This window comes from Mercenaria mercenaria, chromosome 19, assembly GCF_021730395.1.
Source record: "Mercenaria mercenaria strain notata chromosome 19, MADL_Memer_1, whole genome shotgun sequence".
Lineage (NCBI taxonomy): Eukaryota > Metazoa > Mollusca > Bivalvia > Venerida > Veneridae > Mercenaria > Mercenaria mercenaria.
In genome coordinates this window covers 37,153,657-37,175,496 of record NC_069379.1, presented here as the reverse complement: position 1 = coordinate 37,175,496, position 21,840 = coordinate 37,153,657, and the positions used below count along the sequence as shown (strand labels likewise).

The window sequence follows — 21,840 nt, the reverse complement described above, 5'->3', positions numbered from 1 at the left end:
TAGATCTACAGTGGTTACTATGTAAGTTAGATGGCAAGTGAAGAAGAAATCAGATTGCCGAATATTCTACATATCCTGCCAAATAATGCAGTGGACCGTCGCGAAACCACGCCCCGCCAGGTCGATAAAATTACCTGATAGCTACCTGTTAGGCTACTAAATTGGCTTATAATTCGCTGATGCTGAGAACATGTCCAGCATCCTCACTTGATTTCACACGTAAAAAGTACCAATAGAAGTAAAACCGGGTGATTATGATACATTCTTATATTTATAGAATGTTGACCTTTGAGCCTTCTTGATATAAAGTTATATGTTAAGGCGTTGAGAATTTCATTCCTATCGAAATTCGGTGGGCGAATTTTTATAATCAGTAACAACAACATAGACGTACAACAGCAGATATTTTAGAACCTGCACAACGTTTTCTCGTTTACAGTCATGCTCGAATGGACGCTTATTGTGAAGAATAAAGATGATGATGATGATGATGATGATAATGATGATGGTTACGCTTGTAATGATGATGGTGACGACGACAAATTACTTGTCTTAGCTCACGTTTGGCCAGTGAACACTGATCTACGATGAGTACCCTTGTTTCGAGCGAAAAAAGGATCAAGAAACATCCAGAAGGTATTCAATGCTTATTTATAAAAAAGCAAGAATTGGTTACATTTTCAAAAATGCATTTCTTTTTTTAGCTCGACTGTACGAAGTATATGGGGAGCTATCCTACTCGCCCTGGCATCGGCGTCGGCGTCGGCGTCCTTCCACGTCTGCACCTTGGATAAAGTTTTGTGGCACTTTCTCCTTTTAGCTAATTTGATTGTTTTGAAAAAAAAAATGATGAGTTATTGTCATCACCTTATGGGCGTCGCCTGTTTAAGTCAACTTTTCTCCTAAACTGTAAAAGTCATTGCTTTAAAACTTACAACTCTTATTCACCATCAAAAGCTGACACTGTACAGCAAGAAACATAACTCTATCTTTCTTTTTGAAGAATCATGGCCCCTTTTGGACTTAGAAAATATCAGATTTCTTTGTTCAGTTTTATGTTTAGGCCAGCTTTTCTCCTGAACATATTGCTTTAAAACTTGCAACACTTGTTTACCATCAATAGCTGAAAATGTACAGCAAGAAACATAACTCCATCCTGCTTTTTGCAAATCATGGCCCCTTTTGGACTTAGAAAATATTGTATTTCTTTGTTCAGTTTTATGTTTAGGTCAGCTTTTCTTCTAAACTATCAAGCATATTGCTTTAAAACTTGCAACACTTGTTCACCATAAATAGTTGACACGGTACATCAAGAAACGTAACTCCATCCTGCTTTTGGATTTAGAAAATGTCATATTTCTTGGTTAAGTTTTGCGTTTAGGTAAACTTTTCTCCTTAACAGTCAAATCTGTTCCTTTAAAAGTTGAAGCAGTTATTAGCCATTAACAGCTGGCTCTGCACAGCAAGTACCGTAACACTGCATTGCATTTTGCAAGAATTATGGCCCCTTTTGGACTTAGAAATTCATGTTTCTTGGTTAGGTTTTATGTTCTGGTCAGCTTTTCTCCTAAACTATCAAAGCTATTGCTTTAAAACTTGCAACGCTTGTTCACCATCAAAAGCTGACTCTGTACAGCAAGAAACATAACTTCAGCCTGCCTTTTGCAAGAATTATTGCCCTTCTGGACTTAGAAAATATCATAAAAACACACGGGTAGGACAATATTTCTGTTATACAGAGACAAAAAATTAGATGAGCGTCTGCACCCGCCAGGTGGTGCTCTTGTTTTTCTTTATCTCTGTAGTTACTATATGGATTTGCTTCAGTCTTAAATCAGTTATTCCTTATAATCACCAACATCATCTGGAACAAGAGCCATAACTCTCACGTCAGTATTTTCTGACCTATCTCCCTTTTTACTTAGAATTGCAGGGTAATGTTTTGGCGCACTTTCACTCTATTTCAGTCATTACTAGATGGATTTGATTCAAACTTTAAATAGTTGTTTCACATCATCACCAACATCATATGACGCGAGTCCATAATTCTGGCACCATTTGTTGTATTTTTACTTTAATATTAGATTAATTTTGATGCATTTTCACTATATCTCTGTTATTACAGAAATGATTTAATTAAAACTTAAACCAGTTGTTCGACATCATCATCCACATCATATCACTATGACACAAGGGGCATAACTCCATTTTCTATTAGTTATGTCCCTTTTACGTACTTATATGATATTTTGGTATATTTCTCTATCTCTGTTTTTACTAAATACATTGACACAGACACAAGCTATCATCCATATCGGAGTAATTAAACACTCTAGTGACCGCTTCAGCTTCCTTAGATGTGCCCAGTTTCACCATCCAACATTGAAATAGTCCAGCGCACTGTCTCGCGTGACAGCTATTGTTAGCTCGACTTTCCGAAGAAATATAGACTCGATCGCCGTTGGTTAAAGTTTCTGGTTCAGTCAAATATCTTTATATAACTATCAAAGCTTTTGACTTGAAACTCAAAATAGGTATCTACACCAGGAGAACAATCCCTATAACTCTGGCTTGAATTTTGAAAGAGTTATGCCCGTTTATAACTTCAGAGTCTTTTAGGTAAAATTTTATGAAGATTTTACAGGCAAAGCTCTAACTCAGAGTCAAGCAATGAGAAAAGTCGAGCGTGCTGTCTTACGGACAGTTCTTGTTGGCTCAGCTGCGTGCTTATGGCCGCCTTTCTTCTGTTAAGACTGGCCTTGCTCGCGTATTGTCAAAGTTACAATATTTTACCCTTGTAATACATTAGAGGTGTCATTTCCATAGCACTCATTACTGACTTTATAAATAATGTATCTGGCCACATGAAAATCAGACGACAATTAAGTAAAGATAAGTATAAGTAAATGCACATGCAGAATGCAACACTTCCAATTTTGTGCCGACACTAAATTTGGGGACCAGTCTCAGACTGCAGTCATTGGTCAGTTTCCAGATAAAGCTTAGAATCAACCAGTCAGCTGCTTGAGATTGGAGACTGGTCTTAAATTAATTTGCCTAACATTAGTTTAACATTGAACCACGTATTATACAAAACAAATGGTGTTTTGCTTCATTTAGCTGGGGATTTCCATTTCACTTTTGTTTAACTTATTTAAAAGCGTGTCGATACCGGACAAGTAGAGAAAATGTTAACACATTTCTCATCTTCTTTGTTTATTGACTCATTTATTCTTCTTTTCATTTCATTAATTGTTTTAAGCTGAACTATATAAAATATTAACAAAAAGTAGATTTCTTTGTAATCACCCTTTTGTTGGCGTCGACGTCAAGAAAGCAAGTTTCTCAACTAAAACTGATTAATTTGATCAAACGCCCATTTTTATACAATGCCATATTCATTGGCGTTGTATATTAGTATTTATCTTAACAACTCTTTAAAACATAAATGATGAAATGTAAAGGGGTCAAACAAATTTAAAAACTTACTTGTTGTTATCGCATATAAAATAATTACTGAAAAAAATAAAACAATGCCACGAAGTCTCTAAAATACAGAGTCTTAGTCTGGACCAGTAGAACAGAAACTTCTGTCATTAGATGTTTTGCACTTGTTGTATGGAATAATGTAACAACATTCAGAATTTTCTGACGATCTCAAACATTGTTTATTATAAACATACTCTGTAAGCAGTTCTGTTAGATATTACTAAGCCAAATGCTTTCAAACTTCACACGTCTTCTGAAGCATGAAATAAGTTTATAGAAAATGTAAATAGCTCTAGGTTTTATTTTATCAAAATTATGCCCCTTTTCAACTTAATATTTCACGTTTAAGTTTTGCTTGTGAGCAGGATTCTAAAAAACGACCGGGCCAAATGTTTACAGACTTCACACATATCTTCAGCATTGTGTGGTGACCTCACAGGGCAATTTTCATAACACTGTCTTATATTTCGTAAAATAATTATGTTCCCTGTTCAACTTAGAAAGTTATGTTTAAACATTTAGACTATTTTACATAATATAGATAAGAATTAGATGGAAGGGCTTCATATAGTCAAGCACCCAGTCATTATAGAATGTTTCTCATTGCAGAGTTGTGCAGCCGTTCTGCGCAAGCGCGGAATTATTATCAAATGGAACGCGCGGCAAAAATACTCATTTTTTTGCATGTCCGCGCGCATTTAGTGTATAATATGCATAATATACTGACTAAAGGTTAGGGTTAGAATCACTATGGTTACAAAATATATACATTTAAGATATTTTGTTCAAATTTATTTAATCCGGTATATACCGGAGTCTGTAATATATCACAGGCGCACCAATTCTGTATTTAGTCACAGCCGTCATTATACAGCACTTGTTACATCTCTCTTTCTGTCTGTGCATGAATTTGTTACTCGGTTTTATTGTGTTTTCTCCAATCTTCTCAGATCTTTAGAACGCATTGACGGCGCTAAAACGGGCTAGACAGCTACAGCTAAATAAAAAGGCAAAAATTAAAATTGCAGACTCATTATCCAAATAATTATTTGTAGGTTCAAGTGATGCACAAGATCGCTGTATGGTGGATGATACTGGCCAAAATATTGATGACTTCCAACAGGATTTGTCGCAACCAGTGGTACCTCGTAGAAGGACATCTGAAAGGTAAAAGATGCCTTAAAGAATTAGATTTAGTCGGGTGTTATTAAGAAAATCGAATCTATTCGTTTCTAGATCGACTAATCGAAGAATAGGGGAGCTATCCTACTGTCTCCGGCGTCAGCGTTAGCATTAGCATGAACTCTTTTTAAAGTCCATTGAGATAGTGCTTTCATATTTTGCATACTTATTAACCATCATAACCACAGTCTGTAAACAGGAGCAGACAACTCTATCAAGCATTTTGACTGAATTATGGCCCCTTTTCGACTTAGAATATGCTTATTGTAATGTTAAAGTTTTACTCATAGCTTATATTATACTATCAAGCACCGAGAATAGTCGAGCGCGCTGTCAACTGACAGCTCTTGTTAAGTAACTATTGCATAACGGCTACCTGTTAGACTTCTAACCTACACGTTTACCGGTGTAATGAAGTATTTCGACCCCCATAGAATATCGACCCCCGGTCATTATTCTATAGAAAATGTGACTCCTTTCCTGTAAAATATTGACTCCCCTTATAAAAAACTGACTCCCTTTGAAAACGCTATAGAATAACGACCCCGGCCATTATTCTATAAAAAACTGACCCCTCTAAGTAAAATACTGACTCTCTAAAGATGACTACCTTCGAATCTCATAGAATAACGATCCCGGTTATTATTCTATAGAAAAAGTGACTCCTTCCATGTAAAATACTCACTGCCGAATTTACTTAATTCGAACTCTCATACAATATTGACTGACGGACATTATTCTTTTTAAAAAAGTTACTCTTTCCGTGTAAAACACCGGCTCCTAAAAAGACTTTCGACGATAATATCTATTAAAAAGTGATCCCCACCAAACCTAACGGACAATTTTACTAGATCTACAACTCTAATACCCTCCATTGCCAATAGTTAACATTGTGATTGTACTACTACTACTGGTGCCGCTACTTCTATTGCTATTACTACATGTACTTCTTCTTCTACTACTACTACATGTAATACTACTTCTATTACTACTACTACTACAACTGCTACTACTGATACTACTATACCTGCTTCCACTAATACGTCTTGTACATCTACCTCTTCTTCTCCTGCTGCTGTTGTTGTTGTCACTTATTCCTCTGCTGTTGCTGCTGCTGTTACTACTGTAACTGCCACTACCACTGCCACTACTACACTACTACTACTACTACTACTACTTTCTATTGTTGCCGCTACCGTACTTTACTGTCACTGCTAAGTATTGCAACTTCTATTAATACTAAGTTCTATGCTTGCAGTTTCTTGTGCAGTTTTCTTCTGAAGAACTACTTCATACCGAAGTCTGCAGGGATTATTGACACTGGTGTGTTTTGTGAACGTATTATGAATTGTTATTTTCCTGAAAAAAATGTATACACCAAGATACAGCGTCTAGAAATAGAATCCCTTTTCCCGTTACGGAATGCTCTGATTTCTGTGTCAAGCGATGGTATCTGGGGCTAATGGTCAAACGAAAGGACGGACGGACGAACGGACAAGGGCAAATCTATATGCCCCCCTTCCCCGAGTGGGGGCATAAAATGCAGCAGTTAGGCCTTGGATACATAAGTTATCACTAAATTTGACCAAATTACTGGGGGTCGTTTTTTATGGGAGTCAATATTATTCGTGAGGTTCAGTTTACTTCACGTGGGGGAGTCATAGTACTATGATCTGGAGGTCATAATACTACGACCGTGGGGTCACTTTTTCTATAGAATAATGACCGGGGGGTCATTATTCTATGGGGGTCGAAATACTTCATTACACCGGAACTGTGATAATTTCTTTGTGATCTTATATCAAAAATAACAAAACATAAGCGTAATGATGATATATGTTGAATGCTGACTTTTGAGTCTTCTCAGCGATAAAAAGTTATTTGTTGATAAACTTGTAGCAAAATCCTTGCGGCTAAAATATGAATTTCTACACTATATCAAATATTAGTGGACAGAATTTTAAGAAGTAGTAGTACTTAAAAAGAGACGCAGATATTTTAAGCCTGTGCCATTTTTTTCTCATTTTCAGTAATAAGGAAAGGCAAGATCATTGTGAAGAATGATAGTGATGATGATGAAAATGATGATGTCGGCGACAGTTGTCTTGTCTTTGCTCATTTTTGACCAGTGAACACAGACCCACGAAGTTGACATTGTTTCAAGAGCAGACGTCTAAAAGGTAACACTATGCTTATTTACATAAGAGCAAAAAAAAAAAATAGAAATATGTTTAAAAAACATTACTATTTTCCATTTTGACTCACTTGAATGCAGAAATTGAGTTGATTGTGATCGCTTTGGTCCGGTTTTGTCGTTGTGTCAAGATTGACCCATAAATATATCCAAGAATTGCAAAACTTCAGTCTGTTAGCATATCAGATGTCGCATTTCTGCAGCAATGATAAACAAACCTTAGAACATATATAATCGAGCCATGAAGAACTCGCGGAGGAGTTCGATAATTTACCGAATCTTACAGAAAATAATATTAAGGCTCGCGAATAGTCAAAATTGCAAAATTTTACCTTTCTTACACATTAGATGTCTTTTCATAAGCATAGATATTACACATAATGTATAGTAATGATAAATATACGTTACTTTTAAGCACTGTAAATAGGTATGCAGGACGTAACACTATTTTTAACAAAACACTCAAACTAAAATTTTGCGGACCGGTCTTGAAATGAAGCTTTGCCATTGGTCAGACTCTAAATTATGCGCGGATTTGACCAATCAGATTTGTTAGTTTGCAGACGGCTCTTCAGCTCAGTAATAAACATCCGGAGATACTTCCTTAATGAATAACGAACTGTCGTTATGTTCCATGTAATTGTTAAACCCTATTAAACAAAAAAAAATGAAGTTTTTTGTTTCCTTAATTTCAAAACGGAACTGGGTATTTGATTTACAATACTTTCTAATAGTTCAGAAACACTTTGAATTATTCTATTCCTTTTCTGACTGAATGAGAATATCCAGAAATAAATCTTTCGTGATAGTTCATTTAAGGGTGTACGATTAGATGTCCGCCATTTTTGAAAAATGTTTTTTTGCCCCCGGCATCTACTGATGCGGGAGGCATATAGTGATCATCCTGTCCGTCCGTCCGTTCGTCCGTCCGTACGAGGTTAACCAAATGGGACCGTTCGTCTTGCATCAATACCCCTTACTAGAATGACTTGATACTAATGCAGATGTAACCTGTGTACATTCCTCATCTTCAGACATCACCTGACCTCAGTTTGACCTTGACCTAATTTTGGACTTAGGTTGCTTTATATGGGCCATCTCTTGGTTAACCAAATGGGACCGTTTCGTCTAGTATCAATACCCCTTACTACAATGACTTTATAGTAATGCAGACATAACCTGTGACCATTCCTCATCTTCAAACATCACCTGACCTCAATTTGACATTGACCTTGACCTCATTTTGGACTTAGGTTGATTTATAATGGCCATCTCTTGGTTAACCAAATGGGACCGTTTCATCTAGCATCAATACCCCTTACTAGAATGACTTGATACTAATGCAGATGTAACCTCTGACCATTCCTCATCTTCAGACATCACTTGATCTCAGTTTGACTTTGACCTTGACCTCATTTTGGACTTAGGTCAAACAGTATTTGATTTAGATTCACGAAAGTTTGCTCGAGTCATAATCATGATACGAACTTGCGCACCTCTTATTTTTCATCTGGGTCCGCTAATTATTTCCAGAGTTACGGCCCCTGAAATACAAATGTAGTCAAAAACGCACATTTTCGCCTTGTGACACGCCTACCTACAAAGAATATTACATTATAAATTGATTAAACCTTGCATTAGTCTTTATCATGATATGAACATGCGTACCTCCTATTTTTTGTCTGTCTCTTTCCATATTTTCAGAGTTATGGTCCCTGAAATAGTCAAAATGCACATTTTCACCTTGTGACGCACCTAGATCAAAAAGTATATGATATAAATGGATGAAAACTTGCGCGAGTTTTTCTCATGATATAAACTTGCACATTTCTTATATTTTGGCTGGCTCCACCCCCTTTTTTAAAAATCATAATTTTGGTGCTTATTACAGAGTTATGGCCCTTGAAATAGCCAAAATAGAGGATTTTTGTGTTTTTGATGTTCATAACTCAAAAAGTATATGGCCTAGAATAATGTATCATTTTCATAAAATGTTTGTTGAGGCTAAACCCCATTAAGACTGCAAACATTTGAATATTTTCCCTTATTTGTGACAAATGTACCCTGTGACCTACAGACACATTCTAGTTGAGACCTAAGTTCATTTTACTGTCAAACCGCCGAATAGTGTAGTGCGCTGTCTTACGGACAGCTCTTTTTCCTTTTGGGACGTTATTTGTACGGCGGTACTGCATGTAGCTGTAAATTGTATGACGAAATGCATTTAAGCAAATTTTCTAACGCAACAGTCAGACTTTATACAGTAGACTAGTTACTAGACTGATAATATATTTCTACATTTTTTCCTTTATTGAAGAATTTAATTTCATAGAGACAAAAGCCAGTCTATTTTAGAGATTTTCACAGAGGAATGATGTTGAAATTATCATGATATTGGGCATAGAATATAGACTGGCTCAGTTCACTACATTTAAACATAAAAATGTAAAAAAGATATATCATAGTCAAAGAGCTAGTCTATTTACACAGTATCTTACAAAATACTACTTTCACAATGTTTACTTTGAACTGAATTAGGAAGGTATGTTGCTAATAAAAATTATAAAAGTCCTATAGTGAAATCACACTGTCATATTTTTCAATACGTCAATCAAGTTAGAAACATAATCATAAAATACGCATTAATGAAGAATATCAACTCACATTTATTAATGTAACTCGCCAACATATCTTAGAGTTATTTAAAAGTGGCATGTGAGGATTTTTCTGGCATGAATTTGTTCCATTTGACTGTGTCAGAATATTTGTAAAAAAGGGAGAACTCGTCAAAATACACGTTTGAAATGATGACTACAATTTACATCTTCATACGGCTTAAGATATTTTTACGGAGTTTCACTTCTTTTGTTGTTTTTTCCACTGTCAGATATACATGTATACTAAAATAAAGTTCTACACTAACCTCTTTAATCATAATTTCCTCAAATATGCCAATACAGAAATTGAAAATTGCCACGCATGATCTTAGTTTACCAAAAATCATGCATCTTAATATTCAGTTTTAAGTAGAACACAATTATTGTCAGGATTCAAAGGTCTCAATGTGTCAGCTTTTAAGAAACGCCAATTTTTACGATTAAAATACGTAATTTGATAAATTGGAACGGTTTAAAATTAAAAAGAATTTTCATCCGATCTTCGCCAAATTTGTCTTTGTGCATAATATCTCGGCCAGGTTTGATCGCTTTAGGCACTTTTGAATTGTGGCCATTGAATTACTCGAAATCTGCAAATTTAAACTTGTCAGCCCTCTAACAGTTTTCATTCGATCTTCACCAAACTTAATGACAATGATTGTGGGCATACTTAATGACAATCTCTGTGGGCATACTTAATGACAATCTTTGTAGGCATAATATCTCGGCCAAGTTTGATAACCAGCAAAATCGACCCTGGCACCCTTGGATTACCCTTGGATTATTATCGAACAATTTTCATCCGATCTTCCCCAAACCTGCATATAAAGTTTGTGGACATAATATCTCAGCCAAGTTTGAATACCAGTCAAGCCAGATCGCCCCAAGCACTGTCGGATTATAGTCCTTGAATTTCTCTTAATTTGCGAATTTAGCCTTGTCTGCTCTACAACAGTTTTCATCCGATCTTCGACAAACTTGCTGACAATGATTATGGGCATATATCTACGCTAAGTTTGATAACCAGTCAAATCGCACCACGCATATATTATAAAACGTGCTGTTAACTGATTGCCAGAATTCTATTGTCGATATCAATCGATTATTTGGAAATCACAAAGCGTCAATCAAATGTTTAAAACAATATAATATAATAGGGTTATTGTAATAGTAGCTAGATCTGGGATGCAGTATTCCGTGGATTTTGCCAGATCGGTTCTCACGAGGCGCGCAAGCGCCGAGTGTGATCTGACCTGGCAAATTCCACGAGAGCCGAATACAAAGTCCCAGATCTAGCTACTGTTATAATGACCCTTTTATAACATACTTTTACCATTTTGATTCTTGTTTTATTCTTTAACGAAATCTTTAATATTTATCGGTATTAAATGGAGTTTACTGAAGTTTTTATGTGTGCTATTTATAGAAATGTGTCGGGTCATGCATATTAATGAAAATAGTCCGGCAGCATACAATACGGAGTTTAAAAGGTAAAATACGGAATTTTTGTATGTCTGTTCATATTTAATTGTGAAATACAAGCCGATTTTTTACAGAATTTATATAGGTATATAATAAAACAAAATATGCACCTCTTCCTATGACCTACCAAAAAGTTGACTGTTTGCGAATTTTCAGTTTGACATCGATAAGAATCAAAGCTGCAAATCCATATTTTAACTCATTTGATTGAAATGAAACTTTACATGAATGATTCCATATAAATAAAGATTTAACAGGCCGATTTTAAATCTATTTGATGGATATCTGCAAAAAATAGTCATGAAAACTTGAGAGGTCTAGTGAGAACTTTTGTTTAGTATACATTCTTTTATAACATAGACTCAAAAGTGTATTCTATTAAAATTGCTTTTAAGCGCCAGTTAACGTTTAAAATATTGGCAAAAATAAGTGTTGCGTAAGAAAGATTTCTAATGTGTATAATCTGCCATAGGACATGCCCTCATGATAGCATAACTTGTGCACAGTTATGAAAATATCCAATGTCGGCTTTTAACAAGAATTAACGAGTATTCTCTCGCACTGATTGGATAGTCTCCCTTATTATCCTATGCCGAGGGCAGAGTGATATAGTTTTGGCGTTGTCCGTCCGTCTGTCTGTTAGTCCATCCGGAGCCATATCAAGGAAGTGGTTTGGTATATTTAAATAAAATGTCATGTACAGTGTACATGTTACCCTCTATAGGGAAATGCGGCCAGTCAAGTTTCAACTAGATTGCCTGAGTAACACCAGAGTTATGAACCTTAGTACATGTAGTTTATAGTGTAAACTTTATATTATACTACAATCATGACAATTTCTGCTTCATAATTTGTGACATAATTGACCTGCAGAATTAGATTTGGCTTTAAATATTCTTGTACAGACTGCTTAACTGATTCTATTAAATTCTATTAAATTGTCACCGCGAAAAACACAGTGGAACAGTTGCCATAAAACAGTTGACGACATCGCCGTTGAGTGAAGCATGCATGCATTAATGGATACATGTATGTTTAAAAATAAAGCAAAAAAAAAATGTAAATAGATGATATAAGTAATGATTTCGGCATGAAATACATGCGTGTGTTTGAAGCACGCATGGAACCCCAATTACGTACATGTATTTAGTTACCAAATATGAACTATGACCATGGTATGAAATAAAAATCAGCTTAGGAAAACCAGACATATCTACACTCAATATGTGACGGTCGACAATCTGTTTTTAGCTCGACTATACGAAGTATAAGGAGAGCTATCCTACTCGACCCGGCGTTGGCGTCGGCGTCTTTCCGCGTCCCCATCTTGGTGAAAGTTTTTACACATTCTCTTTTTATGCCCCCGGCATCTACTGATGCGAGAGGCATATAGTGATCATGCTGTCCGTCCGTCCGTTCGTCCGTCCGTACGAGGTTAACCAAATGGAACCGTTTCGTCTAGCATCAATACCCCTTACTAGAATGACTTGATACTAATGCAGATGTAACCTGTGACCATTCCTCATCTTCAGACATCACCTGACCTCAGTTTGACCTTGACCTCATTTTGGACTTAGGTTGCGTTTTATGGGCCATCTCTTGGTTAACCAAATGGGAACGTTTCTCCTAGTATCAAAACCCTTTACTAGAATGACTTGATACTAATGCAGATGTAACCTGTGACCATTCCTTATCTTCAGACATCATCTGACCTCAGTTTGATCTTGACCTTGACCTCATTTTGGACTTAGGTTGTTTTATATGGGCCATCTCTTGGTTAACCAAATGGGACCGTTTCGTCTAGCATCAATACCCCTTACTAGAATGACTTGATACTAATGCAGATGTGACCTGTGACCATTCCTCATCTTCAGACATCACCTGACCTCAGTTTGAACTTGACCTTGACCTCATTTTGGACTTAGGTTGCTTTATATGGGCCATCTCTTGGTTAACCAAATGGGACCGTTTCGTCTAGCATCAATATCCCTTACTAGAATGACTTGACACTAATTCAGATGTAACCTGTGACCATTCTTCATCTTCAGACATGACCTGACCTCAGTTTGACCTTGACATTGACCTCATTTTGGACTTAGGTTGCTTTATATGGGCCATATCTTGGTTAACCAAATGGGACCGTTTCGTCTAGCATCAATATCCCTTACTAGAATGACTTGATACTAATGCAGATGTAACCTGTAACCATTCCTCATCTTCAGACATAGCCTGACCTCAGTTTGACCTTGAACTTGACCTCGTTTTGGACTTAGGTTGCTTTTTATCGACAAGGATGCCACCGGGGACATCAAGCGTTTATTGAACGCAGTTTCTTGTTTCAGCTTATCTCTGTAATCACTTGATGGATTTGATTCAAACTTGAAATAGTTATTCCTCATCATCACACACATTATCTGACATAAGGGTCATGACTCTGGCACCAATATTTCATGATTTATCCCCCTTTTCACTTAGATTTTCAGGTTAAAGTTTTGATGCATTTTCACTTTATCTCTGTTATTACTGAATGGATTTGATTGAAACATAACATAGTTGCTCAACATCACCATCCACATGATATAAGGTGTATAACTCTGGCACAATTTTCCATGAATTATTCCCCCTTTTTACTTAGACTTTTAGGTTAGTTTTGATGCACTTTCACTGTGTCACTGTTATTACTGAATGAATTTGATTCAAACGTAAAATGGTTGTTCAACATCATTACCTACACCATATATGACTTGAGGTGCATAACTCTGGCACCCATTTTTCATTAATTATTCCCCGTTTTACTTAGAATGTCAGTAAAGTTTTGATGCACTTTCACTCTATCTCTGTTATTACTGAATGGATTTGATTCAAACTTTAGATAGTTGTTCAACATCATCACCCACGTCATATAACACAAGGAGCATAACTCAGGCACCTATTTTTCATGAATTATGCCGCCTTTTACTTAGAATTTAAGGTTAATTTTTATGCATTTTAACTATATCTCAGTTATAATTATTATGAAATACATTTGATTCAAACTTGAAATAGTTGTTCCACATCATCACCCACATTACACAAAATACATAACTCTTGCACCAATTCTTCATGAATTATGCCCCCCTCCTTTTGCTTAGAATATACTTATATATTGTTTTAATACTTTTTATCTTTACCTCTCTCATTACTTAATATTTTTGACACAAACTCAGGCTATTGTGCAATGTCTTCATACACCATTAGAGTCATTAAACACTCTAGTAACAACTCCAGTTTCCTCAGATGTGCCCAGTTTCATTATCCAGCATCGAAAGTCGATCATGCTGTGACAGCTCTTGTTTGTTACCTTTACAGAAGTGAAAATGTAAAATAATAAGTTAACGAAGAAATACATGTTTGACTGCCAAAATACGAGGGCTCTTAAAAATTACGTAGACTTTTTCGCTAGTTTTTAAATACTTTAATGAAGCAAAACAAGAAATATACCATCATAATTTTCAGCCTTCCTGCTAACTGCACTGCAAATTTGACGCGATTATGAACATGCATTCAGGAGTTACGCTTCCTCGAAAACAGTCACTTACACCGACCCGGCGCACGGCGATCATGCTTCAACGACGTTAACGACGTCGTGGCTTTATTGTGATGCTTTCATTAAGTTTGCATTAATTCATATTTATAAATTTATTTTATAAATTTTCATAAGCAATACTTCAGTCAAAACAATTTGTTTGGTTACAATACTAAATATGTATGAACACTTACGACACACATCTCAGACAGGGTACTCAGCGTGAGTACTTGGTCTTTATCTACGGCGTCATACATTGGCGTCAATCCCCGCTGTTTTAAGCAATTCTGGACCATTTGAGAATCGTTTATACCACTTGAGGTAAAGACACATATAACCGAACATTGTTGTTGCGTCTGCTTGATTGAATTATGATTTGCAGTTGCTGTTCGCCATAACTAAGCAACTGTCTTATCATCCATGTTAGTGAATGACGACATTACATGCATTATAAACAGCAATACTTACTTAGTTCAAAACGGTTGTTTTCTTCCGTCCCCCATGTCCGAATGAAGCCATACATGTCGCCCTGACGTGTTGCTGCACTTTGGCGTATTTTGGGGCAAAAAGTGTACTTTTAGCTGCGAACATTAGCGATCGAATTCAAATCGCGACAGATCAAAAAGCGACTGCGCCGGTTATGCGTAGCTATGGTAATAAAAACGTTCGACGCGCTTCGCCTATCAGCAAAAATGTTACAAAAAGTATATAACCAAATTACAGAGAGATTCCGAATTACAACGATATATTTCACATGATTATTTACACAATAAGCAACATTTAACAGCAAAAGTCTACGTTATTTTTGAACAGCCCTCGTATATACAGAATTCTTGTCATTCGGGTGTGTGTTTTTATAGCTCGACTATTCGAAGAGTAGTCTAGCTATTCTACTCACCCTGGCCTCGGCGTCAGCGTCATACCTTGGTTAAAGTTTTATATGCAAGTACATACAGCTATCATTTAAAGGCATATAGCCTTGAAACTTTTTCTAGGCCCATTACCAACCTCACTGGGTCAAGTTCCGTAACTCTGACATGTATTTTGAGCAAATTGTGCCAAATTTAGACTTAGAAAATCATGGTTAAAGTTTTACATGCAAGTTACTATCTTCAAACTTATGCAGATATTGAATTGAAACATCACATTTGTCTTCGGAGTTATAAAACAAGTTGATAGCATCAAGTCCCATAACTCTGACCTGCATTTGGCCAAATTGAGCCACCTTTTGGACTTAGAAATTCCTGGTTAAAGTTTTGCGTGGAAGTGCATACAGCTATTACTTACTAGTACTTTTTTTTTCGTTTTTTTTTTAGATCAGTTACAAACCTCATTGGATCAAGTCCTATAACCTTGACATATATTTTGGGAAAATTATGCCCCCTTTAGGACTTTTCTTGGATAATTCTAGTTAAAGTTTTGTTTGCAAGTTACTATCTGCAGAACAAATGCAGATATTAAGTTAAAAGTTCAGATGTGCCTTTAGGGTTATAAAGGTAATTTAAAGCATCAAATCTCATAACTCTGACATGCAGTTTGGTCAAATTCTGAGACAATATTTCGAATAGTCGAGCACTGGCTGTCTTACAGACATGTCTTGTTTTTAGCTCTATCTTACTGTAACATCACGTAAACATTGTCCAGTTTGTAAACAAAGTATGTACAGGAACTGAGCCCATTTTATCCAAGGTCAAGGTCACCGAAGTCTTATACTTAGGTTATTTTTGAGTTAAAGTTTTTCGGCAACCTTTGTTTTTCTGTCATACCTTTGTTACTTTTGCTTATACCTTACTGTTAGTTCTCAAAAACATTGTCCGGCATACAAACATAATATATGCAGGGGCTGGGCCCATTATACCCAAGGTTAAGGTCACCAAGGAGTTATACTTGAATTATGTTCATGCTATTTTTTTTCGAAAGCTTTATTAATATACATATCTTTGGTACTTTAAAAGATAATTACTTGAAATTAAAATTAAAAAAATATGTGTTTATAATCTTTATCTGCATGTGTGGTTACATACCCCATAACTGTAATTGTATTTTGACAGAATTATGCCCTTTTTTGTATTTAAACTTTTTTGCACTCTTCGCTTTCTGGATATTACTTTAATGCAATATAAGACAAAGGTTTGAAACTTAAAGTGTATGTTTATCACCATCATCTGCATGTGTGGTAACAATGCCCATAACTCTGTTAGTATTTTTGACCAAATTATGCCCCTTTTATACTTAAATGTTTGAACTAACTTCGTTTTCTGGACATAACTTTGATACTATAATATTATTATAAGATAATGACTTGAAACTCAAAATATATCATTACCATCATCACCTGCATTTGTTGTAACAATTCTAATAACTCTAATTTGTGTATCTGATGGAATTATGTACCTTGCTGTATCTTCCTTTTATAGTAGAGGTCTCTTATTCAGACATACATTCATTTTACTGTCAAATCCCCGAATAGTGGAGCGCGCTGTCTTTCGGACAGCTCTTGTTCATTTAAATTTATTAAAAGTCTGATTGATTAATTTCTTTAAAACCCAAGAGTCTGGTTAAAGAAAGGTCAGTGCTTCTAATCAGGTACCTGCACGTGTCCCGGAGAGGCCTTATTTCATCAGCTGGTAAGTCGTTTTCTGACTGAAATTGGGAAGGTTTCGTTGACCCCTCCCCGCCCCCTCAAAAAACAAAACAAAACAAACAAAAAAATAGACAAAAAGAAAAAAAACAAAAAACAACATAAATAAAAGGTTTTTGCGACTCAATGAATCGTCACTTGAGCATTTTGGCATTTCTTCGTGAAAAAAAGGTAAGCGATTCAACCTTTTACACATATTAAATTGAAATTGTGCCTACCTTAAATTAATTTATTACTAGATTAAAGAATGTTGCGACTCAGCGAACCGTAAATTGAGCAGTTTAACATACCCCTTAGGGGGGAAATTACACTTCTCAAGCTTCTACACATGGAATTGAGGTTTTGCTCACCTTTTGTGAATTAATCAACGTGTCATTCATGTAGATGTTAGCTTGGGGCTAAGGTCGTTCACAATTTGGTTCATTTAGCGCGGGGCTTTCTCTGGACTACATGTATAATGTTAGTGTTAGTGTGCCAATATGGACAAGTAGAAAAAAAGGTTTGCACTATTTTTTATCTTTGTTTATTTGTTCATTAAGTTTTCTTTTCATTTAATTTATTGTTTGTGCCGTCAGTTTCTTCCTTTTATCTCTGTTTCTCTCATTTGTTTTCTTTTTTTGTTTCTATTTTGGCGCATGATTTCTCCGCGGTCTTCACAAATTTTTGGAAGTTAAAAATAGAACACTTTTAGAAACTGGAATAGCCAGCAACGCTGAATAAAAAGACAGGATTACAGACTTATCATTCAAACTCTCATATGCAGGTCAAAGACAAGATCGCTGTATGGTGGATGATAATGGCCAAAATATTGCTGACCTCCAGTGGGTATTGTCGAAGCCAGCCGTCACTTCGGGAAACGCAGCTCTGCAATGGTTACTTCTACTGGTACAGCTGACAGACAATAGAACAGCAGTTTCTTAAGGTAAAATATTTGTGCAAAACTTTGAGAGTCAGTCGGACGTAATTTAAAATATCAAACGTTTTCCTTTTTAAGTAACATATTGCCAGATTGCTGCCTGATAGTCTGCTGAGGTCTACATTTTCCGATGCGGTGAATATGATCTCACTCTTGAAAAAATACCAAAAAGAAGTGTAACGCGGCAATAATGATATATTATATTTTTACACTGTTGACATTTGAGCCTACTTCAGTGTTCTTTACAAAAAGTTATATGTTTATAAAGTACTACGAAATTCTTACTCCAACGTATGAATTTCGTCTGAGAATTTCATTTCTATGAAATATATGTGCACTGAATTTTGAAAGCAGAACAGCAGAAGATATTTTAAACCTGCACATCGTTTTCTCATTTTCAGCCATGTTGAAAGACATGATCATTGAGAGTAATGATGATGATAATGGTGATGATGGTGATGATGATAGCGATTATGATGGTGAAGGTAGCGATGATTATGAAAATGATGATGGCCCGTTGCTTGTCCTGGCTCACGTTTACCCATTTAACACAGATCTACGATGTCAACGTCTAAAAGGTAAACTTTGTTTATTCATAAAAGAGCAAAAATTAGTGACATCTTCAAAAATGCAATTATATTTTCCATCGTGACTCACCTGAATGCTTAAATGGAGATAATTGTGATCGCTTTCAGTCCGCTTTCTTTCCTTTATAAGGTTTGTCCGGAGGATATACCAAAGTGGCAAAATTTCACTCTTTTAGGACATTAGATGCCGCACACGTGTAGCAATCATAAACATACCTTAAAACATATATACGCCAATCCCAAGTACTTAGATATGTTAGATATTTACAGAATTACACAGAAAATAGAGTTATGGCATGCGAATTTATTAAAATTGGAATATTTAAACGTTCGTATACATTATATGAGCCGCGCCATGGGGAAACCAACATAGTGGGTATGCGACCAGCATGGATCCAGACCAGCCTGCGCATCCGCGCAGTCTGGTCAGGATCCATGCTGTTCGCTAACAGTTTCTCCAATTCCAATAGGCTTTAAAAGCGAACAGCATGGAGCCTGACCAGACTGCGCGGATGCGCAGGCTGGTCTGGATCCATGCTGGTCGCATACCCACTATGTTGGTTTTCTCATGGCACGGCTCATATGTTCCGCTTCCTGAGCATTCATCATGGAACTTAATTTGAAACTAAATTTGGAGACCAGTCTTGCAATGCGGCTTTGCCATTGGTCAGTCTCGAAATAAAGCTCAGAATTGACCAATCAGATGCTTGAGATTGTAGACTGGTCTAACTCAGTTTGTAATACATGTATATACATATTAATATGTTCTAAACATTATTTCCTTATATATGCATGAAGGAAATTAAAAGTTGCGATACATGATCCTTGTTCACCACGAATCATGCCTGTTAACCTTCAGTTTAATTCATTAAGTCTAAAATATTCTATTTTTAGCTTTGAACTCATTACTGCCAGATTCAAGATTCACAAAAATGCATGTTTCAAGCAACTTTTTGGGGGTTTAGATAGTATCTATTACCGTATGAAATCAAACACATACAACAAAAGATCACTAAAGAAATAAAATGTCTGTTGAAGTTCAGACACGCAATGCCACACAGGCAAAAGCAGTTTTGTGGATGTTTTTACTGGTTCTGTGTCTTTTATACAGAACCCAGTACATTTGATAAAACGTATTCTTAACTTATTACCATAATTCTATTTTAATATCTATTATATTTTTATTTGGAAATCACAATGCTTTATGCGCCTTGTTCAAATAAACTGCTGTAGAGAATTTGACTATTTGCAAATTTTAATTTGACAGTGACGAGAACCAAAACTTCAAACCCATACATAAACTCGTTTGATTGTAATGAAACTTTAAATGAATGATCTATATATACTTGAAGATTAAGCGGGGTAACTTTTTGTTTATTTGATGCATACCTGCAAAAATCGTCAAAAGATAACTCTTGATTGAACATTTATCGATATGAATACTTTTTAAAAAAATACTTATATATTGTTGTATATGCTTGTACTCTGTATCTTCTACATGTGTATACCAATGAGTGGTTAACTCTCCTGATTTTGATAAAAATGAATTTATCTCGGTAAATATTTATAGAACTCATTTGAAATTTCATTATTGTCTTATGTTGGACTGAGGCAATCATGGAAAATAGCTATGGACTGATTTTATGTCAAATTACCTCCATTTGTTTCAAATTAAAATGGGTGTATCTCAGTAACCAATGAAAATACTGATTTGAAATGTTATTTGTGCTATTAGATGGTCTCGGACAATCAGGATAATTAACTTTTGACTGAATTTATAACAAATTACCTCCCTTTTTTATGTAAACGAATATATATCAGCAACATATAATAAGGTCGGTTTAAATGTTATTTAATTCTTCCAAGGTAAGGAATAGTCATGTTAGTACAAAAATGCAGCATTTGAGCCTAGAATCCTCAAACTTGGTGGAGATATTGGCCCTGAATAGGTCAGAAGGGACTGCTAAAAGAGAATATTTATTTTGATGATAATATGTATGCCTATGTGCTTTATGTTAAAACTTGATCATATCATTTTGAGCAATAATACTCAGGTGAGAGATACAGGGCCATCATGGCCCTCTTGTTAGCTCACCTGTCACAAAGTAACAAGGTGAGCTTTTGTGACCGCTTGATGTCCGTCGTCAGCCGTGCGTCAACAATTTCTTAAAAAAAACCCCAACATCTTCTTATTAAAAACCACTGAGCAGAATCACACCAAACTTCCCATGAATGATCCTTGGGTGGCCCCCTTTTAAAATTGTTCAAAGAATTGAATTCCATGCAGAACTCTGGGTGCTATGGCAACCGCAATGAAAAACTTTAAAAATCTTCTCAAAAACCAGAAATCTTAGAGCTTAGGTATTTTGCTTAAAGCATTGCCTAGTGGGCCTCTACCAAGTTTGTTCAAAACAAGACCCTGGGGTCACTTGATTTTACATAGGAAACTCTTAAAAAAATTTCTTCTCAAAAACCAGAAGCCCTAGAGCAATATTTGACATATAGCATTATCTAGTAGACCTCTACTAAAGTTGTTCAAATCATGACCCCGGGGTCACTTAATTTTACATAGTAAAATCTTCAAACTTTTCTAAAAGTAAATCAGAAGGCCTAGAGCTTAGATATTTCACACGTTGCATTGCCTAGTGGACCTCTACAACGTTTGTTCAAATCTTGACCCCTGGGGTCAAAATTGACCCTGCCCCAGCGGTCACTTGATGTTACATAAACCAGAAGGCCTAGGTCCCTGCCCCAGCGGTAACTTAATTGTACATCGGAAAATCTTCAAAAAAAATATCTAAAAATAAACCAGAAGGCCTAGAGCTTAGATATTTGGCATGAAGCATTGGCGAGTGGACCACTACAAAACTTTTTCAAACCTTGACCCCCAGATCAAACTGACTCAGTCCTAGGGGTTACTTGATTGTACATAGGGAAATCTTCATAAATTTGCTAAAAATAAACCAGAAGGCTTAGATCTTAGATATTTAATATGTAACATTGCCTAGTAGACTTTTAAAAACATTGTTCAAATCATGATGACCCAGTGGTAAAATTGGCCCTGCCCCAGGGATTACTTGATTGTACATCAGAAAATCTTCCAAACAATTTCTAAAACTCATCAATT

General features: G+C 35.9%; 1 long non-coding RNA gene across 2 annotated transcripts; it reads left to right on the top strand.

Moving 5' to 3' along the window:
- Positions 1-461: 461 nt before the first annotated feature.
- LOC123542887 (uncharacterized) lies at positions 462-19,014 on the top strand. Of its 2 annotated transcripts, none has more exons than XR_008368677.1 (4): positions 462-636; positions 6,702-6,851; positions 17,974-18,132; positions 18,528-19,014. It is a non-coding gene; the product is annotated as an uncharacterized LOC123542887 (long non-coding RNA). The 2 variants fall into 2 exon arrangements; XR_006684853.2 differs by lacking the exon at positions 462-636 and adding an exon at positions 4,543-4,656.
- Positions 19,015-21,840: the final 2,826 nt, after the last annotated feature.